Source organism: Hordeum vulgare, chromosome 4H (genome assembly GCF_904849725.1).
Source record: "Hordeum vulgare subsp. vulgare chromosome 4H, MorexV3_pseudomolecules_assembly, whole genome shotgun sequence".
NCBI lineage: Eukaryota > Viridiplantae > Streptophyta > Magnoliopsida > Poales > Poaceae > Hordeum > Hordeum vulgare.
Window position 1 is genome coordinate 599,794,285 of NC_058521.1, and position 20,353 is coordinate 599,814,637.

General features: G+C 49.7%; 1 pseudogene; it reads right to left on the bottom strand.

Moving 5' to 3' along the window:
* Positions 1-3,392: 3,392 nt before the first annotated feature.
* On the bottom strand, positions 3,393-9,991 carry LOC123450893 (annotated as a pseudogene).
* Positions 9,992-20,353: the final 10,362 nt, after the last annotated feature.

Genomic DNA, 20,353 nt, shown 5'->3' on the forward strand with positions numbered 1-20,353 from the left:
TGTGTGAGGTTGTTGCATCCATATGTACTGCGTATCGTGTAATATTCGTCATCGTTGGGTTTTCACCACCCCTATCTTATTTTTACGAGCTAGCTAGTTTGTGCAAAATCTGTGATGCTGCACACTCTTAGTACATTGGAGTTATCGCCTGCAATGTACTCCATATGAATGGGTCAATGCATGCATGGGATCCACCGATGGGATTAATTGGATGTATGTGTATTATGTTTGCATTATTATCTTGGGACCGGAACGTTTGCTTCCTGAATGTATACACACCCTATATGAAAAAAAGAGTTAATAATTTAATAAAAAGTCAAAAATATCTGAATTATTTTTTAAGTAAACTTAACCTTTTATTATACTTATGAGAAAATTTATGCAAAAATAAAGTCATCCTTTGACTTCTTTTCATAAAAGATAATGTTTTGTTCAAAATAGTGTGAATAGTGACCTATAATAGCAAATAAATTTTATTTTTTCCCTGAAATTAACGTTGGTTTTTTTCATGAAAAATTATATACTCATGCAAAACAAAGTCAAGTATAATCTAAAAATACTTTTGAACTATTTTTATTTTTTGTTTAATTATTAAAAATATTTATATAAGATGTATATACAACCAGGAACCGAAGTGTAGTTCCCTATTATCTTGTTGCTACTTACACGAATGTTGCCAATATAAAACATAAAAATTCACCGCAACATGAAAAACAACAACAATCAATGTACAAATAAATTTATTGTGCTTACTAGACCAACTCTACGAGACAATCCATCGCAAAAAATAAAAACTCTGCAAGACAATGTAAGGGAAGAAATATAAACTAGAGAAGGACTACAATTTACTACTCATGACTCTAGTGCTGGATTAATTATTACCTCTAAGGAGCGAAACTGCAAGTCGGTCCTTTAGAGACAACTAGCAAAAGGGCCCATGCGTTGCAACGGGATAAAGAATACCACACGGCACACGCTCTTAATTTATAAAAAATGTCTATAATTTGAGAATTTATAGTTACGATATAAATAAAGATGGTCTTATCCTACAAAAATGCAGTTCAAAATTTCACAGGTCTTCTATTTTAACATGGCTTGCATGTAGATTTAATACGTATAAAGAATCAGTCAAGTGACCTTCAGTTTTATCTTTAATAATCCTGATTTTGTTGACGTGTTCATCCCCAATCCGGATGAGTACCGGTATGAAAGAAAGACGAATAATGACTTATTTATTAAGATTGCACCCTAGATAGTATTTTTATTAAACGTTTAACAGGTAAAATAATATCATATTTAAATTCTACATATTTTTTTAATCAAATTCCATGTACAATTAGTTAAATTTGGAGTTACGGTTTAAAAGATATGAATATTTAAAAAATATTTAATATATACTACGAGTTTAATGTCATAAACAGTAAGGGCTTTTTTGTAAAATCAACTCGGTGGGTTTTCCGACGGAAGCGATAGCCTCTTTATTATTAAAGGTAAAGATGACAACACATATTCGAGGTATAATCAACAATTTCTAGATATCATGTTGCCCTGCACAAAATTCATTAGCACATCAGAAATGTACAAAATGTGCGAGTCGTGTATACTTTAAACTAGAACAAATTAAGTAAAGTTTTTAAAACCAAAAGCTGTAAATAGAAGCAATATGTGAATATATTAAACATGAAATGTGCAACTACTGTAAATTGATATTAAAACCACGGAATAAATAGAAAAAAAATGTGCAACTACTTCAATGTCAACACTATTAAATGGTCAAGAGGCCATTTTACCAGTGGAAGTTCAATGCTTTGAGAATAACTAGACAAAATGATTTATCGGCCATGGACTTTATAACCTAAGTATGGACAATATTGATGATGTGCAACTACTGTAAATTGATATTAAAACCACGGAATAAATAGAAAAAGAATGTGCAACTACTTCAATGTCAACACTATTAAATGGTCAAGAGGCCATTTTACCAGTGGAAGTTCAATGCTTTGAGAATAACTAGACAAAATGATTTATCGGCCATGGACTTTATAACCTAAGTATGGACAATATTGATGAAGTTGCGCATAAACACTTTGCTGCTTTGAAAACCACATAGAAAGACAAGATGAGGGTGGCAAGAGCTTACAATAGAAAGTCATGTTGAAAATTTGTCTGGTTGGCGATCTGTTGTGAAAAGTGATCCTACCAATTGATTCAAGAGATAGGAAATTTGGGAAGTGGTCTCCAAGTGGGGAAGGTCCTTCTAGGATTACAAGATTAGTTCCTAAGAACTCATATTTAGTGAAATTCATAAACGGGACATTGTTACCTCGAGCTCTTAGTGGCAAGTATATGTCGAAGTATCATCGAATGTGTGGCAACAAACCTAGATAGGCAATGGAAGATATATGATTTTTGCCCTAAGCGTAAAAAATGGAAGATACATAACTATCGCCCTAAGCAAATAGAGTGCTGACATTATATTTAGAGAGAACACAGAACAAAATATATTTCGGCATGCAAGCTTTGGCAAAAAAATAGCAGGGCATAACTTGACGCCAGTTTTTGGCACAGATGAAAACATAATTAATATTACCTTAAATGAAATATTTTTCCATATGAATAAGTTCCGTATCATTGAAGTGAACAACTTTATGTTTAGGTTATTTCTGTCCGACCTCATCTCATGGTCCGAAACGAAGCTCAGAGTATTGAGATTCAAGGTTTTGGAGTACAATTCAGCCGATTGCCCCTTCCAGATGACCTCAGATGAAAGGAGTTCTCTGAACTAAATATCTTTTTCTCGTTGAGCCGATCATTTTTGATTTATAAATCATCCTAATACGAGGGTCGTATGCAACTTGTGGAGTAAAAAATGATCAGACTGAAAAACCTTGTAGGCTTCAATCCGAGGTGCTAGGTAATCCGAGATGATATTCAATCCGAGGACCCAATCCGAGGTTTCAATCCGAGTACCTAGATAATCCGTGGACATATGCAATTTGATGTCGTATGCAATCTAGGTCATATACAATATAAGGTCAAGGTCATATGCAATCTGATGTCCTAATTGGAGGACTCAAAATCCAAGGCCAGGAAAATGAGGGAGGTAACATAGAATTCTCAGCCCGGTTATCTCCCCTAATAATAAAGCACGGAACGTTTCTACCATCCGTCGTAATTATTTTACAAAAAAGTCCCTTCGTTTTTTAGCATTCAATCCGCACTCCGTGATTAAGTGAAAAACGTTTCAGATTTGCAAGAAAGCTCCTCGCCCCCGGATCGGATCCGCCCCACCACCGCCGGGGCCGCCCCGCGCCTCCCCCGGCCTCCTCCGCCTCCCTGCCCCTCCTCTCCACCGACCGGCTCCTCCTAGCACCCGGCCACAGTCCCGCCGGTCACCACGTCGCCACCAGCCACCTCCTCCACCTCTGGCCCATGCGCTGGAGCTGCGTGAAACCGCGGGGGTGGCCGGTGACGGAGCGGACAGCCGGGACGAGGAGGTGGTCGTACACGGGCACCCAAAAATGACGCTGAGGGTGTCGAAGGTAGAGAGCGAGGTAGAGGGGATGGAGAAGTGGGTGCCCATGCGCTTGTCGAGGGTGTCTTCCTGGAACACGAACATGGTGTGTTAGAACCAGCCTTGGATCGACACACTCACGCGAGGTGGACACACCTGAGATGAACTGAAGGAGAAAGACGAGCTGCACGAACGCTGCGAACAGGGAGATTTTTGCGACGCGTAACCGCTGCGTCTTTTCTGCTCATTCCTTTTATTCAGCTGTATAACAAACTCGCACAATGCGCTGATCACGATCCGTTTTCTCCGTGCCATCCCACGGACAGATCGTGGCCAGATCCTTGCACGATTACTTGACTAAGTAAACAAGGACTCTGTCTACACTACGACTCACACTGCCGCAACGTGAACCAAGCACGTTTCTGGCTAAAGTCTTAAACAAACTGCGTACAGATACGCTTATGAGATAGCTGAAATAACATGACACAACTGAACTTAGCATGGGTGCAGCGAGGTTAACATAATATTCACCTCCTTAATCTCTGCTGCACTCACTTCACATCACGCAATCCGATCACCTCCTTCATCTCCTGGAACCGAACCCTAGGAAGTGACTTTGTTAACATGTCAGCAAGCTGTTCTTCAGTTCTTATATGTTCCACAATGATCTTCCCCTCCTCAACACAGCTTCTCACGAAGTGATATTTTATCTCAATGTGCTTGCTTCGCTCGTGGTACACAGGATTTTTGCACAAGGAAATGGCTGATTGATTATCCACTTTCAGTAGTACCTTGTTTGGCTTCTGATCCAGTAATTCTCCAAGAAGCCTAGCTAACCAAATCCCTTGACAAGCTGCTGATGCAGCAGCTACATATTCAGCCTCACAGGAAGACTGAGCGACGATTTTCTGTTTTTGCGATGTCCAGGTTATGGGACAGCCACCATAGTAAAACAGAACACCTGAAGTACTTTTGCGATCATCAATGTCTCCCGCATGATCACTGTCGCTGTATCCTATCAGTTGAGGCGCATACTCTCTAGACTTGTTGTAGACACATCCAAGGTTGAGTGTTCCTTTTACGTACTTCAAAATGTTTTTGACTGTGACCAAATGCTCTGTTGTGGGCTTCTCCATAAATCTGCCAACAAAACCCACTGCAAAACTGAGATCAGGACGTGTGTGAAGTAAGTATCTCAAACTCCCCACTAAACTCCTGTATTGAGTTGCATCAGTTTCTTTAGCCTTACTGTTCTTGCTGAGTTTCAGCCTGGGTTCCAGTGGGGTTTGGGCTGACTTACAGTCTGACATCCCCATTTTCTCAAGGATCCGGGAAGCATAACCTGATTGGCACAAAACAATACCTTCTTCTGATTGCTTAACTTCAATACCCAGGTAATAACTTAGTAGACCCAAGTCACTCATGCTAAACTTAGACTTCATCTGGTCCTTGAATTCTTTGATGGCACGGTCACTGCCGCCAGTGATAATCAAATCATCAACATACACACCCACTATCAGTACTGACTTAGCTGCCCTTTTCCTGTACAGACCCGACTCGGAAGGGCATTTTTCAAAGCCAAATTCAGTGAGAGTAGTATCCAATTTTGAGTTCCATGCCCTTGGAGCTTGTCGAAGGCCGTAGAGAGCCTTCTTAAGTCTGTACACCTTGCTGTCACATCCGGCAATCTCAAACCCCGGCGGTTGGCTCACATAGACTTCTTCATTCAGATCACCGTTGAGAAACGCTGATTTAACATCCATATGATGCATTTTCCAACCAAATTGTGCAGCAAGTGCCACTAGAAGTCTGACAGATTCCAAGCGTGCAACAGGAGCAAAAACTTCCTCAAAATCGACCCCTTGGCGTTGTACATACCCTTTAGCTACCAGCCTCGCCTTGTGTTTGACTACAACTCCATTGGGATCCTTCTTTCTCTTATAAATCCACTTCAGACCAATGGGCCTGCATCCCTTTGGCAGGTCACAAAGGTGCCATGTACTATTTGCCTCAATGGAGCTCAATTCATCCTGCATAGCTCTCTGCCAACACGACTCTTTCATTGCCTCGAAGTGATTGGCAGGTTCTTCCATACCAAATAAACAGAGGCCTGAGTAGGCTGCCTCTACCTCTGTCGTTTCCTCATAGACATCATCCAGAAGGCGCTTGCCTTGTGGGCCCTCGGAAGGCTCGGAGTACGGTGTGTCAGGAGAACCAGGAGCATAAGCAGGAGTCACCGGAGAGGCTTCTAGGTCCAGCGGGGTCGCAGACCCGTCGTTAGCACGTCTTGTTCTATCACCCAGCCGAGGCGCTGCCATTGCAGGGGTTCTACTTGATGAATCCGCCTCCGGGGCAACGTCTTCTGCTACCTCTCCTGCTTCGTCACAATTTGGTTGTTCTGGGTAGCTGATAACAAATGAACTTCCATCGCTACTTTCCACTGATCCCGAGATGCTCCAATCCCAACACCTGTCTTCCTCGAACACTGCATCTCGTGATACAACAAGTTTCTTGCTTTCAGGGTCATACATGCGGTAGGCTTTGGAGCCAGGTTCATAACCAATAAAGATCATTTGTGAGCTTCTATCAGAGAGTTTTGACACGCCGGGCCCAACCTTCTTCACATGAGCAACACAACCAAAAGTACGAAGATGTTGAACTGACGGCTTTTTCTCATACCAAGCCTCATATGGTGTTTTCCCCTTGACACTCTTTGTCAACGATCTGTTCAGCAAATATACGGCAGTGGTCACTGCTTCACCCCAAAACCGAGGTGGCACCCCCATACTTTTCAGCAGACTGCGCGCCATGCCCACCACGGTTTGGTTTCTCCTTTCAACCACACCATTTTGTTGTGGGCTATACGGTGACGTGCGAAAATGCTTGATTCCGTGCCGCTCACAGTGCTCTGCAAATTCTCTTGAAGTAAACTCACCCCCTCGGTCTGTTCTAATTTCCTTTAACTGATGCCCACTTTCAACTTCAGCTGCCTTTTGGATTTTCTGCAGTCCATTGAGAGCTTCATCTTTGCTCCGCAACAGAGTAATCCACATGAACCGAGAGTGGTCATCCACTAACAAAAGAAAATACCTCTTTCCGCCAGGCGTTTCAGGTGTTATAGGTCCGCACAAGTCTGCATGGATGAGCTGAAGTTGCTCCGTTGCGCGGTAAGTCGCCTGAACTGGGAAGGAGAGGCGTCTCTGTTTTGCTATCATGCACCCATCACAGATTTGCTCCACCCGGTCGAGGTACGGCATGCCATGTACCATCTCTTCTGCTGCAAGTGTACGAAGTGACCTGAAATTTACATGTCCATACCTCATGTGCCACAACCATGCTTGATCCTTAGCGTGAGCAAGCAGACACACAGGTTCAGTGGGCTGGATGTTCAGTATATACATCCTGTTCTTGGTCCTATTCACTCGTGCAAGAACATTTCTTTCTCTGTCCCACACGGTCATTACTCCATCCTCACTTGCATACTTGCATCCATTTTCATCTAGCTGGCCCAAACTGATAATGTTGTTCTTAAGTCGAGGAATGAAGTATACATCCGTCAGAACCCGGTGCTCACCTGTGAGACACTTCAAGAGAACTGAACCTCGTCCACGGATGTCCACAGCAGAACCATCGCCAAATTTGACCTTGCCGTTTACTGCCTCATCGAGCTCTGCAAACTTGTCGCGGCAACCGGTCATATGATTGCTTGCTCCGGTGTCCAAGTACCAGGAGATGTCCCAATCACCGCTTAGCTTCGGAAGCACCTGCTTCTCATTCAAGAACACTTGTTCCGTCAACTCGATCTTTGCTGGGGCCAGCTGACATGCTGCGATCATGAGCAGAGGTTGCTCATCTGCCTCCTCCTCCTGGGCAAAATTTGCCTGCTCTCGTTTGGGCTCTGGACAGTCTGACTGAAAATGTCCCATCTTATTACAGTTAAAACACCTGACCTTAGTGATGTCGAACTTACGGTGTTTCTTCTGCTTCTCCACGTCCTTGTTCTCGCCGCGCCCGGCTTGTCCGCGGTTACCGCGGCCACCGCCTCGACCTCGACCACCTCCGCGGCCACGACCAGCGTTGCTACTGCCGGCTCCCGGTGGCCCATTTTTGCCCTTCATGAGCTGCTCAAGGGCCTGTGTCATCAGCATCAGCTGGTCCTCCTTCCCACCGGATTGACGGCGCCGCCCGCGTTGGCTCTCTTCAAACGCGGCGAGGCGACCAACTGCCTCCGACACGGTCATGGTAGTGAGGTCACCCCACTGCTCAATGGTGTTCACGATGTCCCCAAACCGGCTCGGGACGGCGTTGAAGAGGACCTCAATGATCGACTCATCTGACACCGTCTCGCCCAACGATCGGATTTCTCCGACGAGAGTCAGCAATTTCTGCGCAAACACACTAACGGACTCACCATCGTCCATCTCCATGCGGTCGAGCTGTCGCTTCAACTGCTTGACCCGCGCCTTCTTGACGCGGTCCTCACCGACACGCATGCGCCGGATCGCTTCCCAGGCCTCGTGAGCGGTAGTGCATTCAGCCACTGCCATCATCACCGAGTCGGGAACAGACTGAGACAAGGCAGCAAAGGCTTCGTCATCCCTGTTTTGATTAAACTCGCCTGTCCCCTCGATCGCCGGCCAGACACCGTAGGGGCGAAGGAGCAGCTTCATCTTCACCGCCCACAGACCATAGTTCGAGTCCGTGAGCATGGGATACTGGATCGGGACGCCGCCGGTCCTCGTCGGCATGCGCGGTACGATCGCCACCTCCGCGGCCGTGCCCTCATCACCAGGCCTCCTTGCCGGCGGCGTGTACTTTCCGCCGCCACTGCCGCTCGGTGAAGTGTCGCCCATCGTCGATCTCCGCCGCCACAACTCCTCCTACCTCCGCCGTCGTACGTGAACCAGGCTCTGATACCAAGTGTTAGAACCAGCCTTGGATCGACACACTCACGCGAGGTGGACACACCTGAGATGAACTGAAGGAGAAAGACGAGCTGCACGAACGCTGCGAACAGGGAGATTTTTGCGACGCGTAACCGCTGCGTCTTTTCTGCTCATTCCTTTTATTCAGCTGTATAACAAACTCGCACAATGCGCTGATCACGATCCGTTTTCTCCGTGCCATCCCACGGACAGATCGTGGCCAGATCCTTGCACGATTACTTGACTAAGTAAACAAGGACTCTGTCTACACTACGACTCACACTGCCGCAACGTGAACCAAGCACGTTTCTGGCTAAAGTCTTAAACAAACTGCGTACAGATACGCTTATGAGATAGCTGAAATAACATGACACAACTGAACTTAGCATGGGTGCAGCGAGGTTAACATAATATGGTGCTCATCTGCGGATCTGCCCGTACACCGCCGTGAAGACGATGCCGCTCGCCCAGATGGGCAGCAGCCTCACCACACTCTTGAGCTCCTCCACCTGCGTCACCGTGCAGAGCCTCCACGCCGATGGCGCGGTCGCTGTCCTGTCCGCCGGCGTCTCCACGGCCGCCTTGTCGAGGAACCTGAACTGCTCGGTGTGCTCCAGCTTGCGGCTCCCCTCAATGCCGGAGTCCCTCTCCATCGTCTCATACAGCGCCGACCCGTCGACGGGGACGCCCAGCTTGCGCGTGGCCGCGACGAGCACCTGCGCGATGCGGGTGAGCGGGCTGCCGTCGGGGCGCTGGTGGCGGTAGAGCGGCGTGCCGACGAAGAAGCTGCGGACGGCGATGGCCATGGCGACGGCGGGGATGCCGAAGCCCCAGCCGTAGTGGTCCTGCTCCTGCACATTCACCACCACGGATGACGCCACCAGCGCGCCGATGTTGATGGACAAGTAGAACCAGTTGAAGAAGGAACTCTTGCTCCGCCGCTCGCTTTCGTCGTGCTCGTCGAACTTGTCGGCTCCGAACAAGGACACGCAGGGCTTGATCCCGCCCGTGCCGAGAGCGACGAGGTAGAGACCCACGAACACCGCTGCCGTCTGCCCGCCATGGGGTCGCACACCCCCTTGGCCGCGCACGTAGGCACCAGCCCTTTCACCGACGCCGCAATCGTCAGGAGCCCAGGCCGATGATGTAGATGATTATGAAGGAGGCGATGGTCCAGAAGCGGCCGAGGTAGGCGTCGGCGAGGAAGGCGCCGATGAGGGGGGCGGCATAGCAGGTCCCCGTCCAGTTGGTGACGCTGTTGGCGGCGGCGGTTTTGTTCATGCCCATGTTGTCCACCATGAAGTTGCTCAGGTTGGCGCTCATGCCGTAGTACGCCAGCCGCTCGCAACATTCGTTAGCTGCAATGCAATTCATCGGTCAACGCCATGGCTCAAAGAGCAGCGCAACAATGGAATGGAGTCGTTTGTATGTACGTACCGAGGATGTAGGGGCAGGCGCGCCAGTTGCCGGTGTTGCTCTTGACGGCCTGGTTGCCCTTCATGTCCACGGTGCCATCTTGGGTGTAGATCATGTCGGCACCAACCTCCCCCATTGCCACCTGGCACCTGCTGTTCTTTGCTGCTCGGAGGAGCAAATTTTGTTATACAGTTAAGGATGAATCCGAAGAGGATGCAATGGGCAAGAAAAACAAGATGGTTTGGATATGAAGCATCGATCAAATTAATGAGAAATTAGAAAAGGAAGCAAATCAGCCATGCTAAAACTCTTCGCATGCTGACAATGGAAATTTGTTGGAACTAACCACAACGGTGTGTCCGACTCGTACCAGTAACAATCACACCTACTAATAAAAAAAATAGGTATTTTTAGCCCGTCGTGCAATTTTATAAAATACCTCCTGATGTTTTGGTTCCGAACGTACCCGACAACTCAAAAGTTTTTTAAATCGTTGATTTGGTTATAGTCCTAGGGTAGGGTCATAGGCCTGCCCTGTAGGTCCTACCCAAGGACTACCCCTCATAAGGGACAATGCCCTTAGTCAGTTCCGACTGAATTAAGGAGTCACCATCGTCCAGTCGGTAACAGGTCCTCGACCATCCAGTCGGAGACTAGCATTCGAAGGATATCAAGCTAGCCGACTAGATACCACTCGGTACATCGTAACCCCCCCTGGAGGGAAACGGTCATACGATTTCCAGGTGCATTTATTAGCATTTAGGACGTACCTTACCTGTAACGTAGGCATTCAATCGCCACTACTCCACCCCTGTACCGGAACAGTTGTGGAGGGCAGCGCACTCTATATAAGCCACCCTCCCCCACTGGTGCAGGGGTTAGAAAATCATTGTATTCCATATTCCACTCGACAACAAGCTCCCAGAGCACTGAGACGTAGGGCTATTACCTCCATCGTAGAGGGGCCTGAACTCATACAACCTCGCCGTAGCTGGGACTCTGCCCATCCTTTTCGTACCCTACACATCTACTGTCAGGCTTATACCCACGACAGTTGGCGCCCACCTTGGGGCAGGCGTCTAAGCGACTTCCGGCGAGTTTGCGACTACTTCCTTTCGTCATGTCGTTCGGCGGAGATTCGAGCATGGGTCATCAGATCTTCTTCGGCGCTCTCTCCTTCATCGTCGACGATTCGGCGTGGCTTCGGGATGCTCCTCTCGACATCGAGGCGCTTCCCCGTCGCGGGGCTACGCACTTCCGTGCCGGCGCCCGCGGCATTCTTCTTCTCCAGCAGTCGGCTCCGGTGTCGACCTACACCGCCGTCACGCGCCGCAACAAGCGGTCCCGTCGTCCGCGCCTCCAGCGTTGGGTGCAACACGCCCAGGCGCGCCAGAACGTGTCTTCACAAGTGGCGGTTCTAGAGTCTGTTGTGGTTGCCCCGCTGTCCCAGCACTCGGGCTCGGTTCCGACTGAGTTTCCTTCCGAGTACGCGGGTCGCGGGCCTGCAGCAGAAGTACACATGGCCAACTCCCATGAAGATCCCCATCAGGCTAGCCGGAACGAGCACGAGATCGGCGAAACGTCCGGCGCGCGTCGTCCGCCTCGCCGTTCTGCCAGTCGACACACTCGGCTGAGCAACGTGGAGTTGTTCCGCACACCCCTCCTCAACTTGGCTGCGGCTGCCAAGATAGCCGATTCCCTTCAGCCGACTGATTCAGAGGCTGGCAGGGGAATCGAACAAATCCGCGCCCTGTTGCACACGGCGCAGCAGCAAAATTCGGCGGTCTCCCAGTCGCACAACAGGATCTACAATAGTTCTGTTCATGCGAATACGCATCGGTCAGTTCATATCCCTGGTTCCCTTCAGCGACACAGAGGAGGCAGTCGTTCCATAAATCCCGAAGATCATCGCCGTTCACGCACTCCTCCGCGGGGTGGGCCCTACGGGCCCCGTCACCATGATGATCGGCGTTCAGTCGGCGGCACTTACGACCCAAGACCCGACGCAAGAGGGCATATCGCCCAGCGGAGGGTCGACAGGGGCCGGGCCCACCGTGATGGTCATGATATTGACCGTCCGAGTGGAAGCAGGACCATGGTTTATGATCCCGAGTGTTTCGGTCAAGCCATCCGTTCGGCTGACATCCCTCCCAACTTCCGATTGGCGACGGGAATTAGCAAGTTTACAGGGGAGTCCAAGCCAGAAACGTGGCTAGATGATTACCAAGTGGCAGTCCAGATCGGAGGAGGAGACGACCATGTCGCCATGAAGCACCTCCCTCTGATGCTCGACGGCTCGGCGCGAGCGTGGCTGAACCAGTTGGCCCCCTCAAGCATCTACAGCTGGGCAGATCTGGCCCGGGTGTTCATCAGGACCTTCGAAGGGACGTGCAAGTGCCCTGCTGGCCTCGTGGAGCTCCAGCACTGTGTCCAGAAGCAGAATGAGCCCCTGCGCGACTTCATTCAGCGTTGGACAACTCTCTACCACACGGTGGAGAACATCACCGAGCATCAAGCAGTCTGCGCCTTCAAGGCAGGCGTTCGGTACAGGGATCTATACCTGAAGTTTGGCCGAACATGCGACATCTCCATGAGCAAGATGATGGAGATAGCGGCTCGCTATGCAAATGGCGAAGAAGAAGACCGCATCCGAAGCGGCAAGCACAAGACAGTCGGTGATGGAGACGGGAGTAACACTCGGAAGCAGAAGCAGAAAGCTCCGTCCACTCCATAGGCAGAAGCTGCAGCCGTGACCAATGCCAAGTTCAAGGGCAAAGGGAAGGCGCAGTTTACCCCCAAGAAGAAGCAGTTCAATAATCCCATCCTGGACCAGCCTTGTCCAGTTCATACGAAGATGGACGAAGAAGGCAACCCCATATATCCAAAGCATACCACTCGACAGTGTCGTCTCCTGATCCAGGGGTTCGGCGAAGGGCAACCGAGTGAAAAGGACAACAAACAGGATGAGGAGGATAAGGAGGATCCGTTCCCCCAAGTCCATGCAACTCTCATGATTTTTGCTGACGTCGAGAGCAAGAGTCGACTGAAGCTGGTGAACAGGAAGGTGAACATGGCCACCCCTGCCAACCCCAAGTTCCTCAAATGGTCTCAGACTGCGATCACCTTTGACCAGTCGGATCATCCAGCACACGTACCCACCCCGGGGAGACAGGCTCTGGTCGTCGACCCAGTGGTGGAAGGAGTCCGACTGCGCAAAGTCCTCAAAGACGGCGGCAGCGGCTTGAACATCATGTACGCCGACACTCTCAAGGGGATGGGCATTCCGATGTCCAAACTCAGCGAGAGCAGCATGCAGTTCCATGGAGTCGTCCCTGGACGGAAGGCCAAGTCACTCGGCCAGATAGCGTTGGACGTCGTTTTCGGCTTCGACAGGAACTTCCGCAAGGAAAAGTTGATGTTCGAAGTGGTTGACTTCCAGAGCGCTTACCACGCAATTCTGGGTCGCCCGGCGTATGCGCGTTTCATGGCCCGTCCATGTTACGTATACCTGAAGCTGAAGATGCCAGGTTCGAAAGGCGTGATCACCATCACGGGCAATCGACAGCGAGCTGAAGAGTGTCTGCAGCAGGGATCAAGAATCGCCGACCAGCAGATGGCCGTCCTCGAGCTCGACGAGTACAAGAAAACAGTCGACCCCGCCGACCTAATGCGCTCGAAGAAACCAGCTTTAGAGTCTGCATTCCAGTTGGCGGGAGAGACGAAGAAGGTCAGCATCCACCCGACGGACGACACTGCTGCGCCGATGAACATCTCCACCACCCTCGATCCTAAATAGGAAGCCGAGCTCACCCAATTCCTCCGTGAGAACTGGGACATCTTCTCATGGAAACCCTCTGACATGCCAGGTGTACCCAGGGAATTGGTTGAGCACCGAGTGCACGTGGATCCCGCCGCTCGGCCCGTCCGAGAGCGCCTGCGCCGGTCCGCCACGCACAAAAGGAAGGCAATCGGGGAAGAGGTGGCCAAGCTGCTGGCAGCCAACTTCATTCGCGAGGTTCACCACTCCGAGTGGCTCATCAATGTTGTCATGGTGCCCAAGAAGGACAAGTCGCTCCGAATGTGCATCGACTTCAAGCATCTCAATAAGGTCTGCCCGAAAGACCATTTTCCGCTCCCCCGCATAGATCAAATTGTCGATTCGACTGCGGGTTGCGAGCATCTGTCATTTCTTGATGCCTACTCGGGCTATCATCAGATCCGTCTGTATGGTCCTGATGAGTTAAAAACAACCTTCATCACCCCATTCGGGTGCTTCTGCTACATCACTATGCCTTTCGGTTTGAAGAATGCAGGAGCTACCTTTATGCGCATGATCCAAAAATATCTCCTCGACCAGATCGGTCGGAATGTGGAGGCGTATATGGACGATATCGTAGTCAAGTCACGCAAAGGTTCCGACCTGTTGACTGACTTGGCAGAAACATTCGCCAACCTTCGTAGGTACGATATCAAGCTCAACCCCGCCAAATGTTCATTCGGCGTTCCCAGCGGAAGGTTACTCGGTTTCTTCGTTTCGGAACGAGGGATCGATGTCAACCCCGAAAAGATCGGGACCATCGTCTGAATGGAGAGGCCGGTCAGAATACACGATGTTCAACGACTCACAGGTTGCCTAGCGGCTTTGAGCAGGTTCATCAGTCGACTCGGCGAGAAAGCGCTTCCTCTGTACCGACTCATGAAGAAATCAGATTCTTTCGAGTGGACAGACGAAGCCCAAGTCGCACTCGACGACCTCAAAGTCCTACTTTCCACCCAGCCGGTTCTTACTGCTCCGCTCAGTAAAGAGCCCCTTCTTCTATATATCGCGGCTACAAATCAAGTCGTCAGTACTGTTCTTACAGTCGAACGAGAAGAAGAAGGCAAAGCATACAAAGTTCAGCGGCCAGTGTACTACGTCTCCGAAGTCCTGACTCCTTCCAAGCAGAGGTATCCCCACTATCAAAAACTTATCTACGGGATCTACATGACTGCGAAGAAGGTGGCCCATTATTTCCAAGACCACTCGGTGTCTGTCGTTTCTGATGCTCCCTTGTCGGAAATTCTCCACAATCGAGACACGTCAGGCCGAGTGGCGAAGTGGGCAATGGAGATGCTTCACTGCGATATCAAGTTCGAGGCCAAGAAAGCTATTAAGTCTCAAGCTCTGGCTAACTTCATAGCAGAATGGGTAGAACAACAGCAACCGACCCACATCTACTCGGCCCATTGGACAATGTTCTTCGATGGGTCCAAGATGTTGAATGGCTCCGGCGTTGGCGTTGTGATCATATCGCCAAAGGGCGACAAACTCAAGTACGTGCTACAAATACACTTCGATTCCTCCAAAACGAGGCAGAGTATGAAGCTCTCCTCTACGGGTTGCGTATGGCCATCTCACTCGGCGTCCGTCGCCTGATGGTCTACGGCGATTCAGATTTGGTGGTCAATCAAGTGATGAAAGAGTGAGACGTCAGGAACCCCACCATGACCACGTACTGCAATGCAGTGAGGAGGCTTGCGAAGAAGTTTGAAGGTCTAGAATTTCTCCATGTTCCGAGACTGAAGAACCAAGCAGCTGATGAGTTGGCAAAACTCGGATCCACTCGGAGACCAGTCCCGAGTGACGTCTGCCTCGAGCACCTCCACCTTCCCTCAGTCAAAGAAGATCCTTTTACAGAGGAACCAGTACAACCAAAGAGTTCAACAGATCCGACTGAAGTCGATGTACCTGCTGTGGTTGATCTGGTCTTGGAGATTCTTGCTGTCATCCCCGATTGGACTGTGCCGATCATTGCATATATCCTGAGGCAGGAACTACCGGAAGACGAAGTCGAGGCCAGGCAGATAGTCCGCAGGTCGAAGTCATTCACTATCATTGATGGCCAATTGTACAAGGAAAGTGTTTCAGGCATTCTTCAACGATGCATCTCCCCAGAGGAGGGGCAACTGATCCTGGAGGATATTCACTCAGGGACCTGCGGTCATCACGCCTCTTCGAGAGCAATCGTCGCCAAGGCATTCAGGGCCGATTTCTTTTGGCTGCAGGCAAACGAGATGGCTAAAGATATGGTTAACCGATGTGAAGGCTGCCAGTTCAACTCCAACAACTCCCACAAGCCAACATCTGCGTTGAAGACAATCCCTCTTGTGTGGCCGTTTGCAGTATGGGTGTTAGATACAGTCGGTCCATTCAGGACAGGCCAAGGTGGATACACACATCTGTTGGTGGCAGTCGACAAGTTCACAAAATGGATTGAAGTCAAGCCCATCAAGAAGTTCGACGCCCTAACAGCCATCAAGTTGGTCAGGGACATCATCTCCAGATTCGGTGTGCCTCACAGCATAATCACGGACAACGGAAGAAACTTCGACTCGGACAGATTCAAAGGTTTCTGTACAAGCCAAGGTATCAGAGTAGATTTTGCTTCCGTAGCACATCCTCAATCCAATGGACAAGCAGAGCGAGCGAATGGACTTATTCTGCAAGGTTTGAAGCCCCGACTCCTGCGAGAGGTGGGACATGCCGCTGGCGCATGGGTCACCGAGTTACCTTCAGTACTTTGGGGTCTCCGCACAACCCTGAACAGATCAACAGGGCGATCACCGTTCTTCCTCGTTTATGGAGCAGAAGCGGTCCTTCCGAGTGACTTGCTTCACAATGCTCCACGAGTTGAACTCTTCTCCGAAGCTGAAGCTGAACAAGCAAGGCAAGATGGAGTGGACCTTCTAGAGGAGGAGCGCGAGATGGCACTGACTCGCTCAACCATTTATCAGCAAGATTTGCGGCGCTTTCATGCACGCCACGTCAGGATTCGCACGTTCCAAGCAGGCAACTTGGTGCTCCGAGTGGATCAGCAAAGACCTCACAAGTTGGCTCCTGCCTGGGAAGGACCCTTCATCATCTCCAAAGTGCTGAACAACGGAGCATACAGACTCTACAACATCGACAGGGAGTTAGACGAGCCACGAGCATGGAACGTAGATCTCCTGAAGCGCTTCTACACGTGACCGTCGACTGAGGCAACGTAAAGAACAAGTATTGGTGAAATAATATAAAGCAGATTGAGTTTTTTGCAGGTTCAAAGTTCTTCCGCGGTCGCAGACTCCGGTCTAAAAAAAAAGACTTAGCTGCGATCCAGAATCGCCTAAGTATTAACCTTCTCCGAGTGTGCACTTAACGTCACACTCGGGGACTTAGCTGCGATCCAGAATCGCCTAAGTATTAACTTTCTCCGAGTGTGCACTTAACGTCACACTCGGGGACTTAGCTGCGATCCAGAATCGCCTAAGTATTAACCTTCTCCGAGTGTGCACTTAACGTCACACTCGGATACTTAGCTGCGATCCAGAATCGCCTAAATATTAACTTTCTCCGAGTGTGCACATAACGTCACACTCGGGGACTTAGCTGCAATCCAAAATCGCCTAAGTATTAACTTTCTCCGAGTGTGCACTTAACGTCACACTCAGGGACTTAGCTGCGATCCAGAATCGCCTAAGTATTAACCTTCTTCCAGTGTGCACTTAACATCACACTGGGATACTTAGCTGCGATCCAGAATCGCCTAAGTATTAACTTTCTCCGAGTGTGCACTTAACGGCACACTTGGGGACTTAGCTGCGATCCAGAATCGCCTAAGTATTAACTTTCTTCGAGTGTGCACTTAACGGCATACTCGGGGACTTAGCTGCGATCCAGAATCGCCTAAGTATTAACTTTCTCCGAGTATGCACTTAACGTCACACTCGGGGACTTAGCTGCGATCCAGAATCGCCTAAGTATTAACTTTCTCCGAGTGTGTACTGAACGTCACACTCGGGGACTTAGCTGCGATCCAGAATCGCCTAAGTATTAACTTTCTCCGAGTGTGCACTTAACGTCATACTCGGGGACTTAGCTGCGATGCAGAATCGCCTAAGTATTAACTTTCTCCGAGTGTGCACTTAACGTCACACTCGGGGACTTAGCTGCGATCCAGAATCGCCTAAGTATTAACTTTCTCCGAGTGTGCACTTAACGGCACACTCGGGGACTTAGCTGCGATCAAGAATCGCCTAAGTATTAACTTTCTTCGAGTGTGCACTTTACGTCACACTCGGGGACTTAGATGCGATCAAGAATCGCTGAAGTATCAACTTTCTCCGAGCGTGCACTCGGGAGCTTAGCTGCGATCCAGAATCGCCTAACTACATGAGTTATAGACCCTCATTGAGGCTCATGTGGATGTCAAAACAACTGACAACTACATGAGTTGCAGACCTGCGATCCAGAATCGCCTAACTACATGAGTTATAGACCCTCATTGAGGCTCATGTGGATGTCAAAACAACTGACAACTACATGAGTTGGAGACCCTCATTGAGGCCTATGTGGATGTCAAAACAACTGACAACTACATGAGTTGCAGACCCTCATTGAGGTTCATGTGGATGTCAAAACAACTGACAACTACATCAGCGCCAACTCGCCCCGAATGCGACCTGATAGTCGCACTCGACAACCTAGCTGCGATCCCGCATCGCCCGAGTACTCTTCAACCTCCGAGTACGTCCTACCGATCCACTCGGCGATCCTACCGATCCACTCGGTCATATTATGGATCCAATTGGAAATTCCACGGACCCTCAATGAGGCTCATGCAGATGTCAAGACAACTGACATGTTCCGAAGGTTTGCCTTTGGCTTCACCAAGAAAAGCCAAACAAAAACTCGAGTCAAAATTGCAACAGAAGAGCAAAGGATTCGATTTAAAGTTCAAACAAAGATACTGGATCGGTGTGGATCAAGCTTACCCACACCGAAACAAGAATGTAACGGCCAACAACACTGGCCAAAGTTTCTTACAAATCAACACTCGGCATACCGAGGATAAAGTTTTTTTACGCGTCGTTTGGATCGGCGCCAGGACTGGAGGGCACCACAAAGGTGTCCAGGTCGATTCCGTCGGCAATGCGGGTGGCACTTTCAAGGAAAGTTTTCATAAAGTCTTCGAATCGAAGTTTCTTCGTGTTGGCGACCTTCAATGCTTTTAGCTTCTCGTTGCGCACCTCCTTGCAATGAACTCGGACCGGGGAGAGAGCAACATCTGCACCACAACGGGCCGCAGATTTCTTCCATGACTGCACTTGGTTCGGGATCTCCTCCAGTCGAGTCATCAAGTTTTCCATCTCTTGTCGTGACTCATCTTCAGGCCAAAGCTCCTTGTCGATCCGGCCGACGACTTCTCTCAGTCGACCGATGAAAGGGCCAACCTTGCCCACGCGGATGTGCGCTCGGAGCAGATATCGATTGGCGTCGTTGCCAAGTGGAACGTTCTCGCGAATCGACCGCTCCACGTCAGCTGCTTCAGCTTCAGCGTCAATGCAAAAATCTGCAACAACAGGACAAGCAAACAATAAGCGCCGACTGTGATGCACATACCACAAGCACTCGGAAAAAGCAGGACTTACCAGCCAGACGCGTCATCATCTGCCTAGCCCAGTCACTCACGTATTTCTCCTGCGCTCTGCACCGTTTGTTCAGCACGTCCATCTGTCCCATCAGAGCAGTCCTTTGTTTCCCCATCCTCTCAACTTCCTCAGTCAGCACTTTGTTCGCTTCACGAGCCTGCTCCAACGACTTCTCTCTTCCGCCAGAACCTCCTTCATACCAGCCATTGCAAGCAGTGCCGCATCCCACTCACCAGCAAACTGAATCTTCTCTGCTCTCAAAGTCTCATATGTTGTCCCCATTTCACAAGTTTTCTGCCAGCCAGCACCAGAGACAATCAGACAATTCAACAATAAAAGTCTAGGTTCTTCAGACCCCTGCCGACGCAAGCAGTCGACAGCGGTCTCGGGGACTACACCCAGTGGGTTCACTGAGAGTGACCCCACTGGCATGCAACTCAAGCAGGCCCGCCCTATTGAGATACATGTTACCACCTACGCCTACGAGGCTAATACTACCCGACCTGAGTAAAATTACTCTCGGGGACTCTTACAGTAAGTGCACCCCGACTGCCACAACTGTTTGCAGTCGACGATATTATTTCCAGATCTGACCAAGGCAAAGACAATATGTATAAAGACAACTGCCGGTGCAAGCACTCGAAAGAAGTCTCGGGGACTACACCCACTGGGTTCACTCAGAGTGAACCCATTGCAAACATCATCCCATATCCGAGAACACACAGTGGGTTACAAGAGAAAAGAAAATACTTACTAGCCTACTTACTCGGATATCTTCCCGCAGCTCCAAACTCCGTTGGTACAGGGATGCGATGGAGTCGTATGCCTTCTTGGCTTCTCCCGCCATCAGCTCCGCCTGCACCATGCCCCCCTTAGCCGCTCCCACTTGCTCTTCCGGGAGAGGCTGGATGTTGAACTCGACATTCGACGAGCCTGGCATCGTTGGAAGTTCCTGGGGCATCCCAAGACCCGTTCCAGTCGGTTCGGCAGCCACCATCGCCTCCTCAGTCGGTGGCATTGCCTCAGTCGGCGGCGCGTCCGCAGCTAG